This window comes from Oncorhynchus gorbuscha, linkage group LG06 (assembly GCF_021184085.1).
Source record: "Oncorhynchus gorbuscha isolate QuinsamMale2020 ecotype Even-year linkage group LG06, OgorEven_v1.0, whole genome shotgun sequence".
NCBI lineage: Eukaryota > Metazoa > Chordata > Actinopteri > Salmoniformes > Salmonidae > Oncorhynchus > Oncorhynchus gorbuscha.
The window spans coordinates 72,224,115-72,239,011 of NC_060178.1; the positions used below are offsets into that span (position 1 = coordinate 72,224,115).

Genomic DNA, 14,897 nt, shown 5'->3' on the forward strand with positions numbered 1-14,897 from the left:
CGAATAACTGAAATCCTCTAGATTAGTAGAGGGGAAAACAACTGGAGAAGCGGCCACAGACTGCAGGTCGCTTCGGGTAGGCGCAGGCCGTAGTCAACTGAGACACCTGCTCACACGCAGCGTCTGAAGAAGGCACAAAACACGACAGGACAGGGTGATACACAATCACGGCAAAAAAACACGACAGGACAGGGCGAAACGCAATCACAGCATGGAATACAAAACAAGGAACCGACGGCACAGGAACGGAACACAAAGGAATAAATAGGGAGTCTAATCAGGGGAAAGGATCGGGAACAGGTGTGGAAAGACTAAATGATGATTAGGGGAATAGGAACAGCTGGGAGCAGGAACGGAACGACAGAGAGAAGAGAGAGCGAGAGAGTGAGAGAGGGAGGGGGAGAGAGAAGGATAGAACCAAACAAGACCAGCAGAGGGAAACGAATAGCATGGGGAGCACAGGGACAAGACATGACAATGAATGACAAACATGACACATATGGGCCACTGCGTTTTTGGGACGCGGCGATGCAGACGGTTAGCAGGCCTGTGCTAACAAGCTAACAGATTAGCAGGCCGGGGTAAACAAGGTAGTAGTTAGCAGACCTGGGCTAAACAAGCTAGCAGTTAGCATGCCGGGGTAAATAAGGTAGTAGTTAGCGGACCTGGGCTAAACAAGCTAAACAAGCTAGCAGTTAGCATGCCGAGTTAGCAAGCAAGGAGATAGCGAGGGCTAGAGAGTTAGCCTTCGGAGGACGTTGCGATGGGGTGAGTCTGTTTATTCCTCTTCATGCAGTGATATCGATAGACCGGTCGTAGGTCCAGGTATTGTAGCCCAGGAGTATGCTAGGAGCTCTGGCCGGGCTAGCTTCAAGCTACGTGGGTGGAAACGCTAGCCAGGAGTAATCAACCAGGGTTGCTGTTTAGCTCGATAGCTAGTTGTGAAGATCCAGCTGAAGAATGTTCCGTTTGTGGTGGGAATCCGGGGGTAAAAAATTAAATAGGTCCGTTATGCTCTGGTTAGCGTCGCGTTGTTCGAACTGGCGAGAGCTTTCCGAGCTAAAGGTTAGCTGATGACCGGTTAGCTGAAGACCGCTAGCATAGCTGGCTAGCTTCAGTTGAAGGGTTCCGGTTTCGAAGTAAATATAAATACTTTAGGAAAAGTAGCTAAATTGGCGGGTTGCAGAAGAGTATTTGGAAGCTTAGGTTTAGCAAAATGTTTTTAAAGATATGCGGAAAAAAAATAAGAAAAAAATATCTAAAAAAAATATCTAAAACGAAAAAGAGACGATATTTACAGAGAGACGGTAAACACTATTTGCTAAAAATATTTGGAAATTTGTATATGACAATATCATGTTAATAAGTAATTTTCTAGTTGTTCTATTGTGCATAGTGTGTGGTTATTTCAAAAGTTGTACAATATTTTTTTTAAATAATGCACTTTAACATCGAAATGATTCATCCATGTAAGCACAGATGGTTACTTGCTGGTATGTTTGGGTCAGGCTGCAGGACCTGACCCATTAGGCATACCTAAAAATTACATCTTTTTCCTCTACCCTTCTCTCAGGGTGTGAAGTTCTTCTCCTGTTGAGGCAGGCCATTCTGACTGCTTATATTATGGCTTGTGGGGCTATAGTTCAAACTCAGATATGGTTGTGTGAGGCTGAAATACAGAAATGGGCTATTACTTTAAGTTACAGTGTGCTTTCCCTGGATGGAGCCACAGCTGACACAAGTTTTGCAAAACAGACACCTGATAACATTTACCTGTGAGTGTCTTTGCACATATTCACTTTAGAGATTTTGCCAAACGGAATCGATCCTGGACATTTAACCTGGCCCTGCACTCATTCAAATTCACAACATAAAATATTTTCCATCAGTCACTTCATTTGTGAGACTAAATACCTCAAAAGGAGAAGTTTATTGCTTGTGACAAGACAGTAATTCTCACAAATAAATAGAAACACAACATAACGTTATCAACAGTTACATTACACATCTGGACTGTAACCTGATGTCTCATCATAGACTTGCTCTACATATCTACAGTATAGCTGTACATTCGGAATAGAGAACACATTTTCAATAATTCATGTGACAGACTATGACATTGATTTACTGTATGATTAGTTTGTTTGTAAGACAAGAAAATGATAGATTCTCTTCTATTGCCAGATTAGTATAGGGTAACATAAATACAAAAAATATATATTGGTATGATAATTTAGAACCGAAAGGTTGATGAGGTCTGACACAGATGTCAGCCAGTTTGTTACAGCAGTAAATAATCCTACAGCAAAAGGTAATGTGAATTATTATGTGGATTATAATGAATGGACATTTTTGTAGCAGTTGATGCATTTTCTGTAAGGGAAAATCAAATCTGATATTTCAAAGTAGAAATTACAAACAAACTTTTGAAACATCAAATACACTACAAGTTTTAAATGTTATGCATTGCAGGAAATTTCTCCTTCAACAGGGTGATCAAATTAAGATCCTATATCTGTACTGTCTATCAGTCTTAGAATGAGATGCTTTTATTGTCACAGGCTACTTCTATGATAAATGTGTCAAACATCTATCTTTAGCTTCCTGAAAATTGTTAAAGGCAGGATTGCATCAAGCTACTGAATTACCCAACCAATCTGGGTTTGATTTACATTTAATCCTCTGTTTGTTTAAACAATAAGGCATGTGCAATAAGGTATGTGATTTTCTTTTCAGGTTTATGTTGATAATGTTTTGTTTATCCAAAGATCCGACACAACGTTTCTGACCAAAGGTTTCTCTTTAAATCTACCAGGCAGGCAGGAATAAGGCCACAAGGCTACTTACAGTGGGGCAAAAAAAAAATTTAGTCAGCCACCAATTTTGCAAGTTCTCCCACTTAAAAAGATGAGAGATGCCTGTAATGTTCATCATATGTACACTTCAACTATGACAGACAAAATGAGAAAAAAAAATCCAGAAAATCACGTTGTAGGACTGTTAATGCATTTATTTGCAAATTATGGTGGAAAATAAGTATTTGGTCAATAACAAAAGTTTTTCTTAATACTTTGTTATATACCCTTTGTTGGCAATGACAGAGGTCAAATGTCTTCACAAGGTTTCCACACACTGTTGCTGGTATTTTACCCATTCCTCCATGCAGATCTCCTCTAGAGCAGTGATGTTTTGGGGCTGTTGATGGGCAACACGGACTTTCAACTCCCTCCAAAGATTTTCTATGGGGTTGAGATCTGGAGACTGGCTAGGCCACTCCAGGACCTTGAAATGTTTCTTACGAAGCCACTCCTTCGTTGCCTGGGCGGTGTGTTTGGGATCATTGTCATGCTGAAAGACCCAGCCACGTTTCATCTTCAATGCCCTTGCTGACGGAAGGAGGTTTTCACTCAAAATCTCACGATACATGGCCCCATTCGTTCTTTCCTTTTCACGGATCAGTCATCCTGGTCCCCTTGCACAAAAACAGCCCCAAAGCATGATGTTTCCACCCCCATGGTTCACAGTAGGTATGGCGTTCTTTGGATGCAACTCAGCATTCTTTGTCCTCCAAACACGACGAGTTGAGTTTTTACCAAAAAGTTCTATTTTGGTTTCATCTGACCATATGACACTCTCCCAATCTTCTACTGGATCATCCAAATGCTCTCTAGCAAACTTCAGACGGGCCTGGACATGTACTGGCTTAAGCATGGGGACACTTCTGGCACTGTAGGATTTGAGTCCCTGGCGCGTAGTATGTGTTACTGATGGTAGGCTTTGTTACTTTGGTCCCAGCTCTCTGCAGGTCATTCACTAGGTCCCCCCGTGTGGTTCTGGGATTTTTGCTCACCGTTCTTGTGATCATTTTGACCCCACGGGGTGAGATCTTGCGTGGAGCCCCAGATCGAGGGAGATTATCAGTGGTCTTGTATGTCTTCCATTTCCTAATAATTGCTCCCACAGTCGATTTCTTCAAACCAAGCTGCTTACCTATTGCATATTCAGTCTTCCCAGCCTGGTGCAGGTCTACAATTTTGTTTCTGGTGTCCTTTGACAGCTCTTTGTTCTTGGCCATAGTGGAGTTTGGAGTGTGACTGTTTGAGGTTGTGGACAGGTGTCTTTTATACTGATAACAAGTTCAAACAGGTGCCATTGATACAGGTAACGAAGTGGAGGACAGAGGAGCCTCTCAAAGAATAAGTTACAGGTCTGTGAGAGCCAGAAATCTTGCTTGTTTGTAGGTAATCATTTTCAAATAAATTCATTAAAAATCCTACGTGATTTTTTGTCATTTTGGCTGTCATAGTTGAAGTGTACCTATGATGAAAATTACAGGCCTCTCTCATCTTTTTAAGTGGGAGAACTTGCACAATTGGTGGCTGACTAAATACTTTTTTGCCCCACTGTATATATATGAGAACACCACTCTGGAAAAGGGTAGACCAGCTCTTCCGGATGTGAGCAGGAAACAGATTTTAAATTCACTCTCCAGTGATATAAAGAACCATTTAAAAGTAGAGGAGACACGGGTGAAAAAGTCAGACGTGACCCCCACCTCTGGCCTTTCTGTTCCCTCTATCTATCCTCACACTGAGTTGTGCAAGGCAGATCAGGTTTGAAGCATCTGGTCAGCATTGCCTGGCTTTGAGTCAATAGATTCTGACAGCAGTGATGAACAATGTCTTAGGCCAACCAGAACACAGGCTGTAAAGGATAGTAAAGATAAACCTCTAGTGACAGTAATCACACATAAATCAGCATCTCCAAAACAGTTGCATGAATGGTGAAAAAAGTTTAAGCATCCATGAGATGAGGGTATCAGAGTTGTGCAGCTTCCGAGTGAAACCAACAACATTATTCGTTCAGTAGAAGAGAAACCTGGTTTATGTCATAATTGCATGATTTCTGGTCACTGGCAACGAGACTGTTGGAAAAGAAAATGTGATTCTATGAGAAGTGGCCAGGAGAAGCAGGGCCCGTCTAAGGGAAAATGGAATCAAGGCAACAGCCCCAACGACACAATGCTGGTGCTGAAATTTAAGAACCTCTCTCCGTCTCAGCAGCAGAGTTTGCTGGATGCTTTAGAGGTAAACTCACAGACCCCCTCTTTACGTCCCATCTCAGCTGGTGTACATATAAAATCGGTTGTAATATTTGTGAACATGATGGTTAACAATTTTGCAGTCTATTTTTTTCAGTAGATACGGGTGCTGAAGTCACTGTATTGCCCATATCTTATGCAAAACATATACAGTGGCAAGAAAAAGTATATGAACCCTTTGGAATTACCTGGATTTCTGCATAAATTGGTCATCAAATTTGATCTGATCTTCATCAAAGCACAGCAATAGACAAACATAGTGTGATACCGCAGCGTAGCCTAGTGGTTAGAGCGTTGGACTAGAAACCGGAAGGTTGCGAGTTCAAACCCCCGAGCTGACAAGGTACAAATCTGTCGTTCTGCCCCTGAACAGGCAGTTAACCCACTGTTCCCAGGCCCTCATTGAAAATAAGAATATGTTCTTAACTGACTTGCCTGGTTAAATAAAGGTAAAATTTAATTAAAAAAATAAAATGACTTGAACACGACTGTTGTGACTTGTTTTGGATCTGATGAGTTTATAGAGTAATTTGTTGGAAAAGCCTGAGTTTATCTTATACACAAGCATTGTGAAGGGGGGTGTGAGGAAGGTAGGCTGGGCATTGACTACAATGGTCAATGTCACTACCAAGCATGTTAGATTTGAGAACAGCAGACGTTCACTTTGAGCGACACAATGCTTAACTATTGCATAAAACTCTCTAATGGGGAATAACTCCAGAACGGGGACATGACGTAGTGCCAGGAGAGTGGGTGATGGTAAAAAATATATGACAGAGACATTAGGGCCAAAATGGGAAGGTAATTATCAAGTTTTGCTGATAACGAGGTCCACAGTAAAAATCCAGGGAAAATCACAATGGATACATGTCACTCATTTCAAGGTTGTCCATTTTGATGACAATGCGGAGCCTGGAGAAGAAAGAGCTGATTGATTAGCAATTAGGACTCAATCTCGGGTGAAGAAGCACAGTGAGATGATCAGAACCTGATAGGCTTCTATGTTGTATTACCGCAGTCGTCATATTAGGGATTTCTAGGTGAAATGTAAAAAAAATGACATGATTACTTCGGGAAATCTATGTGAAATATCAATATCTCTTGAAACCAGGACATGTTACTTTAACTGTTTTGTTTCCTTCGTTACAGGTCATGAGAATCTATCGTCTGAGGCTGCAGCAATATCCCTTGACTGTACCTGAAATGATAAAAGATCCCTGGTGAAGTGCAACCAGTGGAAGGGAAGAAGATTGACTGTACCTGAAACGATAAAAGGTCCCTGGTGAAGTGCAACCAGTGGAAGGGAAGAAGATTGACTGTACCTGAAACGATAAAAGGTCCCTGGTGAAGTGCAACCAGTGGAAGGGAAGAAGATTGACTGTACCTGAAACGATAAAAGGTCCCTGGTGAAGTGCAACCAGTGGAAGGGAAGAAGATTGACTGTACCTGAAACGATAAAAGGTCCCTAGTGAAGTGCAACCAGTGGAAGGGAAGAAGAATTCCTCACTACCGGCAGACTGTCAGAACATCATTTCTAATAGTTATCTATGTGGGACTGATACCAGTATGGAAGAGCTGGTCACTTTTAAAGGACTTTGTGAATGATTACCTTGACAATAGGACGATGGAATATTATTGTCTTGCAGACAAGTGACAGATGTTTGAAATTATTTTTCTTGTGAGTTTCCTCCTAATACAGGATGTGGGTGGTGTTTCCATTTCTAACACAGAGATGCATCAGCAGGATGAGGGACACTCGGGCGTCAATACGTTTCTGTCTCTCTCTCTCTACACTATACCACTTGTCTCAACTGCACCAGGATGGGTTTGTCAAAGGGTTGACTATAGGAGATATTTGTGCTACGGCGAGTTGGGCATCATCACACACTTTTGTGAGGTTTTAATCGCTTGGATGTCACTGCTCCCAGTTTAGCACACAGTGTGCTTACGGTTGGGACAGGGGAAAGTCACTAGGCAGCACGCCATCTGCACAATACCCAGACTGCCTCATCTGGCAGGGTCAGGTCTGGCTGGTGTGCCAAGGGCCATTTCATTTAGCATCCGTTGGGGTGGGCTTGGGGCGCGATTACATTTCCCCATTGTATGTTGTACCGAAGTTGACTGACATAAAAGGAACGTAGCATTATGACTATGCTGTTTGGCCCCCTACCACCCGTTCCTGGGCTCAGTGAAGAGCGATATTAAATGAAAGGAATGAATCAGAGCCTCAAGCTTGTCATCTGTGGAAGACAGGGCTTGCAGCGAGGCATGGATTTCATTGGCCTTGTCAGGCGTGATTGCAGATCCTTCAACCAAAGCCTTGAGAGTGCAATTCCCCATAGTATGCTGTACCTTGTTTCCCTCCTTGAACAGTATTGTTAGTCAATGTTAGAGTCTATAATGTTTATTTTGTGTTTGGATATTGTTCTAAATTATATTGTTGGATATAAATGAGTAAGAGGCAATGAGTGATGAGATGACTATAGTACCAGTCAGTGGACACGTCTTGGCGATCTTGAAGTTGAGGTAAACCAACCCTCCCACGGGGACACGGTCACTTCCTGTGGCGAAGTGGAGCAGCTTCTTCTGCAGCTCCAAGGGGAAGACCAGTACCACGTCCTAAGAAATGGCTAAACACACACACAAACAGGTGGTGTCAATAAATAATTCCTGACAGGCAATGTAAAACACAGCCAACGTGACTATTCTGTTATGGCAGCAAGTCAAGACCTACATTTAGACGGCTGTTGTAACATCACTCACGATTGCATGAAATTGAGAGTGAACTACACTCTTACAAAAAAGGGTCCCAAAAGGGTTCTACAGCTGTCCCATAGAAGAACCCTTTTTGGTTCCAGGTAGAACTCTTTTGGGATCCATGTAGAACCGTCTGTGGAAAGGGTTCTACCTGGGACCAAAAGGGGTCCTTCAAATGGTTATCCTATGGGAACAGCCGAAGAACCCTTTTAGGTTCTCTAGATAGCTCATTTTTTTCTAAGAGTGTACAGCTCCTTGAGAAGTTGAGTTATGTTGCATGACACTGCATTGACTCATGTTATAGGAAAAGTGAATGCATAGACTTGTGTAATAGGAAAGGTCAAATGAAGAGCTATGCTAAGGTTGACTTTCAAATTAAAGCAAGTGATTGGTCCCCCAAGGGGGAAGGGGAGGGAGTGCAGCTAGAGTAAAACAGGCCTGAAAGGGACCGGAAACGCATGCAGCTGTAAAGTGGCACAGGTTGGCAGAGATGAGTTATGGTGGGGCAACAACTGCACTGACTGGACAGTCGGCAGAGTGGAGGTGGTATAGAGTTCAGCTCTAGGTTTCTCCAACAGAGTGAAAGACCCTATAGCATAATGGGTCTGTCATAATGGCTTGTTGCGAAAGGCTTTGTGGTACTCCACAGTGTAACGCTCGTCCTCTTCTACTGACGAGGAGTAAGAGAGATCGGACCAATTTGCAGAGTGGTAAGTGTCCATTTTAATAAGTAAAACTGAACACTACAAAATACAAAATAACAAAGTGAAACAAACGAAACAGTCCCGTGTGGCACAAACACGGACAATAATCACCCACAACTCAAAAGTGAAACCAGGCTACTTAAGTATGATTCTCAATCAGGGACAACGATTGACAGCTGCCTCTGATTGAGAACTATACCAGGCCAAACACAGAAATCCCAAATCATAAAAAAGGAACATAGACAACCCACCCAACTCATGCCTTGACCACACTAAACTAAGACATAACAACAGAACTAAGGTCAGAACGTGACAGTACCCCCCCCCCAAATGTGCGGACTCTGGCCGCATAACCTGAACCTATAGGGGAGGGTCTGGGTGGGTGCCTGTCCGCGGTGGCGGCTCTGGCGTGGGACGTGGACCCCACTCCACCATAGTCTTTCCCCGCCTCCTTAACCGCCTCCATGGCCTCCTTAGAGCGCCGATCCTCGCCGCCGACTTCGGACTGGGGACCGTAGCAATGGGTCCCAAATGGACAGGAGATTCCGGCAGCACCGGACGAACTGGAGATTCAGGCAGCACCGGACAGGCGGGAGACTCCAGCAGCTCCGGAGTGAAGGGCGATGGACAGACGGGAGACTCTGGCAGCTCCGGGACAGACGGGAGACTCTGGCAGCTCCGGACAGACGGGAGACTCTGTTTCAGACAGGTGCATGATAATGGCCCATTCTATATTAAAACTAATTTCGCACATATTATTTAGTATATGCCAATTTGTAAATCGGGAACAAAAAGTGAGCTGGAGTGGGGTGACCTGGTGAGCTCTGAGGTACAAGAACGCATGAGAAATATGAGAAATAAAATCACCTTAAAAGGCGCTGCATGGTCATTCCGACATCTGCATTGGCCATGCGTGCAGCATTTATGGTGATACGGCCTCTGCAGTAGTCAGTGCATTCAGCAGAGCTGTTGTGAAGGAAGTTGTCAAGGAAGTGAGTATGTGTTTATACAGGACCTCCCGCCACCACCTACCATCAACCAATCATGTCAATGCGGAGCTATACGGAGCCGGTATGGAGCTCAATTTGGCCTTTGCGTGCCTCCGGAGGATATGTTAGTGTCACACCCTCCATAAATTGGCTCTTATATTAAAGCATCGCATGCATATCATTGCAGTAGGATTGGGGAAAATGTTTTGTAGCCTAGGACCTGGAATAAATGTCCTTTTATAAACACTTGCAATTCTAAGTACATGACTGGAGACTGGCAGAATATACAGGCTACTTTGACACTGACAAACTGAGAATCTGAGATCAATAAAAAGGCCCTTGTCTTGAATCCATCAACAGCCTAGGCCTAGCATTGTGGACACGCACATATTATAGGCTACAATATGAGGAGAAAATTATAGTCCTAAACATGCTTTTCAGTTTCACTGACTCGACCAATGATATTCTCACTCGCCGGAGATGGCCGAAACATCTGTGCCAAAATATTTGGAAGTTGATCAGATATTTTTGTAGCCTACAGCATACAGATTAGCGTCTTCTCTTTCTAGCGGGAGCCATTTGCTTTCCAACCTTTGTTTTCAGCGATGTTATTTGAAATATTGCCAAAGGCCTCTATTGTCTATACGCTGTTCACTGACAGATTTGCCGCATGTTCCCGAATGTATGTATGTGTGAATATATATACAATACCAGTCAAAAGTTTGGACACACCTACTCATTCAAGGGTTTTTCTTTATGTTTACTTTTTTCTACATTGTAGAGTAATAGAGAAGACATCAAAACTATTAAATAATACATATGAAATCATGTACAATACGAAACAAAAAAGTGTTAAACAAATCTAAATATATTTCATATTTTAGATGCTCCAAAGTAGCCACCCTTTGCCTTGATGACAGCTGTGCACACGCTTGGCATTCTTTCAACCAGCTTCACCTGGAATGTTTTTCCAACAGTCTTGTGTCAGTCCAACTTATCCCAAACCATCTTCCAACAGTCTTGAAGTTATTCCCACATATGCTGAGCACTTGTTGGCTGCATTTCCTTCACTCTGCGGTCCAACTCATCCCAAACCATCTCAATTGGGCTGAGGTCGGGTGATTGTGGAGGCCAGGTCATCTGATGCAGCACTCCATCACTCTCCTTCTTGGTCAAATAGCCCTTACACAGCCTGGAGGTGTGTTGGGAGATTGTTCTGTTGAAAAATAAACGATAGTCCCACTAAGTGCAAACCAGATGGGATGGCGTATCTGCATAATGCCATGGTAGTCATGCTGGTTTAGTGTGCCTTGAATTCAAAATAAATCACTGACAGTGTCAACAGCAAAGCACCCCCACACAATAACACCTCTTCCTCCATGCTTCACAGTGGGAACTACACTTGCAGAGATCATCCGTTCCCCTACTCTGCGTCTCACAAAGACACGGCGGTTAGAACCAATAATCTCAAATTTGAACTCATCAGACCAAGGACAGATTTCCCCCCGTCTAATGTCCATTGCTCATGTTTCTTAGCCCAAGCAAGTCTCCTCTTATTATTGATGTCCTTTAGTAGTGGTTTCTTTGCAGCAGTTCAACCATGAAGGCCTGTTAAATGTATGCCTACCACGCTGCACCTTGGTCCAATCCCTCTCTAAACGATCGTGACACATCAGCATATACACTGACTATACAAAATATTGGGAAAACCTTCCTAATATTGAGTTGCACCCCCTTTTGCCCTCAGAACAGACTCATTTCGTTCTCAATCTGTTACTCAGAACTGCATGAGTTCTAAACCTGTATCAGAATGTTCAAGTTATAAACGTGTACCAGAATGTTCAAGTTATAAACCTATATCAGAATGTTCATCTGGATATTTTCTGACCACAGTGACGTGAATAACTCTTATTGTACTTTACGTACCGAAAGACCTCAAAGAACCTGAGAGCCGAGCTGACTTTTACCCCACCCCCCACAGAATGCAGAGAGAAGTCCTGACTCACCATCATAGCGTCTGATGCACACACACTATGAAAGCCATGATAGAAGGCTGCAAAGTGCTTGTAAATGGACGTATTCAGTACGAAATCAGTGTACAGCTGAACATATTCTGCAGAAAGAAAGAAAATAATTTAATAAACCACTCACGCCCACAAATAGAGGGGACATATACTCAAAGACAAAGAGGAGCCTTGTGACATAACATGTAGACCAGAAAAAGACACACTAAGGGGAATTAGATTTAAGTGAATGGCACGTCTCTGTTTTTTTTTACAGAAATATAGTCCTGGGGTTTCAAAGCTTGATTTCATTGTATCATGTTTTAAATAGACAACCATGACCATTTGATTCGTTGAATAAGCTGTGTTAGAGATGGGATGGAACAAAACAAAGCACATCCTGTGGCCCCTGTATGTTTACCTCTCATATTTTAGCCTACTAAAATGATAGTAAATGATAGTCCCACTAAGTGCAAACCAGATGGGATGGTGTATCTGCATAATGCCGTGGTATTCATGCTCGTTTAGTGTGCCTTGAATTCTAAAACAATCACTGACAGTGTCACCAGCAAAGCACCCTCCCTACACAATAATACCTCTTCCTCCATGCTTCACGGTGGGAACTACACTTGTGGAGATCATCCGTTCTGTTTGTTGATCTTGTCACCTCCAGGTCTCAGGTTATAGGACTTGACCACGCCAAGCTCCTCTTGGAAAACCTAAATCACACACTCATTATCTTTAAAAAAAGAGAGTGAATTTCCTGTGAAAGGCCAAAGCTTCTATTAGTTAATGGTCAACATTCACTTACGGTAAACATGTGGGCTTAAAAATAGCCTACTGTAATCAGTAACCAGGGGTATAGATAATGTATTTGCTCTGGTGTTTAACTCAGCGGGTAAGTGAAGGATATAGCATATAGAAGCTGTTTTTAGAGGGGTAATGGATGATGCTGTGTGTGAACTGAATACGGTTCAGTGAGTATACTGAACCTCTGCCTCAATAAGAGTGAAAGACACTTCACCCAGTAAGATGGTGAAAGCCCATTTGCCCTTGACTCAGAGGCCAACATGCACATTACAAAGATCTTTATCTCAGTATAATAAAAGTTCAGAGGTGTGACAACTTAACTCATGACAAGTGGTGATAGATCGATAAAAGAGTGCTGACTGAATTTGACCTCATACATTCTTACCTTATTAATGCAGACAAGGCATTGAAATGTAAATAAAGACACTCCCAGGCTGTCTAAATTCACAATAATAGCATATTCACAGTCAGTTGATTAGTTATTGTTGTTCCAATACTGAGATTAAGGTTCACATCCAATGATGGAAATCAAGGCCTCGCCCAGGTAAGAGTTCAGAACTCTTAGACATTGCCTACGGAAAGCATTCACACCCCTTGACTTTTTCCACATGTTGTTATTACAAAGTGGGATTGAAATGGATTTAGTTGTAATTATTTATAGATAGACCGTACGCACGGTTTCCTCATGTATAAAGGTGGTGGAATTATTAGGGAATTAAGTCAAGTACAGAATACGGTGTATCTGTAGACACCTCTGCCACACCGTAATTTATTAGATCTGCACCCCAAACGAATCGCGGGTGAAGAGCATGCTATTCTCATGGTTAAATTCTAAGTCAGAATACGCATGGCGGGAAAAGTGCATAAAAAGATAATTATGTTCCATTTACGCATGCTTAACTCAGGTTGGAATCGCCCCCCTGGTGCACTGTTGCCCTTGCACAGGTAATAAATAGGAAAGGAGATCAAATTAAATCACATTTTACATCTACAGGTGTAGAGTGTACAGTGAAATGCTTACTTAAAAGCCCTAAATAACTTCTTAGAGCTAGGGTCTATTTTCCTGACTGACTGACTTGCCCAAAGTAAACTGCCTATTACTCAGGCCCAGAAGCCAGGATGTGCATATAATTGGTAGCATTGGATAGTGTTACTCAGGCCCAGATGCCAGGATATGCATATAATTGGTAGCATTTGATAGAAAACACATGGAAGCTTCTAGAAATGTTAAAATAATGTCTGAGACTATAACACAATTGATATGGCAGGTGAAATTCCAAAGAAAATCCGAACAGATTTTTTTTGAGCTCCCAGGCTCTTATAATGGAAAGCTATGGGTTCTATGTAATTCCAGCTCCCAGAATGCAATTCCTATGGCTTCCAGTAGATGTCAACAGTCTTTGTTCATTGTTTCAGGATTGTTTCTTCAAAAACAAGCAAGAATTTTGAGTTTTTGTACAAAGACTCCCAGTTAAAAATCAGTCTGTTGGCGCGCACTTACTAACTAATTTTACTTTTCAATTGAACATACTTCTTTCCGTTTGAAATATTATAGTTTATTTACATGTTAGGATACCTGAGGATTAAATAGAAATGTAGTTTGACTTGTTTGAACAAAGTTTAGTGGTAGCTTTTCGGACTCCTTTGTCTGCATGTTGAATGAGTGGCTTACTGAAATCGATGGTGCCAACTAAACAGACTTTTTGGGATATAAAGAAGGATTTTATAACAAAACGACCAATCATGTTGTAGCTGGGACCCTTGGGATTGCAAGCAGAGGAAGATTTTCAAAAGTAAGTGATTTATTTAGATCGCTATTTGTGATTTTATGAAGCCTGTGCTGGTTGAAAAATATTTTGATGTGGGGTGCCATCTTCAAACAATTGCATGGTATGCTTTCGCTAAAAAGCCTATTGTGTAAATCGGACAACGCAGTTATATTAACAAGAATGTAAGCTTTTAAATTATATAAGATACTTGTATGTTCATGAATGTTTAAAATTACGATTATCTATTTGAATTGCGCGCCCTCCAATTTCACCGGATGTTGTTGACTGGTGTACCGCTTAAACAACAATGCAGTTCAAGAAATTGAATGAAGAAAATATTTACTAAATAAACTGAGGTAAAAAAAGAACCTGGAAGGTCAGCTAGAAGTCTTCCTCCAATTGCCCTTATAGCTGAGCAGCTCTCCAAGCCCATTTGCCAGGTTCAGAAATGGAAAATACTGTATGTCACTTTTATTGCTTACTGTCAACAGAATGCACACGGGTGATATACTACTATGTGTGCCTGCATGAATGTGCACATTATGTTACCAAGCTTCTGTTTGAAAGCTGATCATCTGTGTCTGGAGAAATGTGTATTCAGCAAACCATTCAACCATTCAACACAATTGACTTTTCAGATGGGACTGTACTGCAAACAACCTTTAACCGTCTTCTTATTCAGCCCAACTGCAAATTAATTACATAAGGTGAGGGCACGATTTCTGATCGGTCATACAGTGTCATGGCTGTGCCTGCCTGCCACA

The 14,897-nt window shown here is 42.1% G+C and overlaps 1 pseudogene; it reads right to left on the reverse strand.

Moving 5' to 3' along the window:
- Positions 1-7,267: 7,267 nt before the first annotated feature.
- The window catches only part of LOC124038735, a 26,039-nt pseudogene continuing 18,409 nt past the window's right edge, over positions 7,268-14,897 (reverse strand).